We start from the raw sequence: 2,021 nt of genomic DNA on the forward strand, positions 1-2,021 counted from the left end.
ACAATTAGATCTGTCTTCATTCCACAGACTCTTGAGAGAACACCCTACGCAATGTCGGAGCAACTTTTTCACATTCACCCTCCTCCGGAAAAAGCCTATCCAAACCATGATGTCGCTGAATCCGCGCTTCATGCGTGGACAAGATCAAATGGCATCAACGTATCGCGAAGGCGTATACGAAAAAATGACAACGGCGGCAATTGCATCCGAAATTACGAATGCGATCGTGCGGGCAAACCGAAGTGTACTCTAAAACTTGCTGCCGAAGACAGGGTTCGAATTAAACGCGGGTCGAAGCGGTGTGGCTGTCTAATGCGGATTTCGTTGAGGGCGATCAACAAAAATGCACCTGCAGGGGAATGGGCCATCGTCCACACTGGTAATAGTAGCGCTACTTCTACCTGCTCGTCAACGCAAGCAGGAAAAATGAAGAAAACTAAGACAGTAGCAGATAGATTGTTAACTCGCGAGATGCTACAGCAACCTAACGAGCCTTCTCAAGCAAAGACTCCGAAACAAACCCGAAAACCAGCGAAGAGTAAAAGAACTACAAAAACAACATAAGATCATCATCACAACAGGAGTGCAAGCAAGACCACGATATTCACAAAGAACACGAACGGGAGCAGCAAGCAGAAATACCGACGACACAAAGCAGCCACAACGATCTGGTTTCGTTTGTTACTTTAAATGATTATTTTTAATTTTATCTATGTTCACAACCACAAACCGTCCATGGACGCTCGTGTCCACGCAGCTCACAGATCCAGAGCTGCTCAGGATATCATTGCTACTTCTGAGCGCTCAGTTCACAGTATAATTGAGGCCCAATCTGCTGCTGGTGTACCTGTAGCCAACATTTACGCAACAATGTTGAATCAAGACCCCAACACTCTGATAGTTCCTAAGGATATCGCGAACGCCAAGGACTCAGCTCGTCGTCGAGTTCTCACTTCCGCTACGCCTATTGAGGCTCTCTTCAACCAGCTCAACCAAGATAAGATCTTTTATCGATACACAACACACCTCGAAACGCAACGTCTTAAATATCTTCTGTGGGCTCATCCTGCTACCGCAAGTCTTTACAAGGTTAACTCCGACATTTTGGTGATGGATTGCACGTACAAGAGTAATAAGTTCGATCTTCCGCTTCTCAATGTCATCTCACTTACTGGAATGGACACTGTAATCCCTGTATGTCAAGCCTGGATTCCAGGAGAGAAGAAACAAGACTACACTTGGGCTCTGAACATGTTACGGCTACTGATATTGGAGTATGACGTCCCAGAGCCGAGAATCATTTCGCATGATAGAGACCAAGCGTTAATGAATCCTCTGGCACTCGTTTTCTCCGACGTACCGACAATTCTGTGTCGATGGCACATGAACAAGAACGTACTGAGTAAAGTAAGAGAAGTGCTGGGCAAGGTGGCTGTCGAAAACCCTGCTCCTGGTCAATCCAAGTACTCGAATTCTTTGGCCACAGACAAATTTATGGCGCTGTTTTACCGCACAATCGACTTGGAGACGGAAGAGGATTTCCGAGCAAACAAGGCCGCTCTAGCTGAATCTAACGCCCATCTTGCCGCATATCTGTCGGAGCACTGGTGGAAGTACGAAGACAAGATCGTTAAGGTCCGAACTAATCGGTTCATGCACTTTGGTGTTCGAGATACGTCAACTGTCGAGGGGACTCATGCACAATGCAAACGCTGGATCAAGTCTACCCGTGGCGACCTGTTTACTGTTTACAACAAGTTACTTCCATGGTGGATATCGTCTGCGAGCAGGATGCGCGAGTGTTTGAGCCGCAACGAAACGATAGTCCCTTACCAACTGCAATTCAATGAGTTCGCCGCGTGTGTGAAGGTTATAACCAATTGGGCCCTGTATAAGACTGACGAACGTTGGAATCAAGCTCGAAAAAGTATCGTGCAAAGCGAAGCTCTCCCTGATTGCAGTGGTATCTTCCGCGCTACTCACGGGATGCCGTGTGTACACGAACTCAAAGCAATCATAGA

This window comes from Phytophthora parasitica (assembly GCF_000247585.1).
Source record: "Phytophthora parasitica INRA-310 unplaced genomic scaffold supercont2.1, whole genome shotgun sequence".
NCBI classification, from domain to species: domain Eukaryota; phylum Oomycota; class Peronosporomycetes; order Peronosporales; family Peronosporaceae; genus Phytophthora; species Phytophthora nicotianae.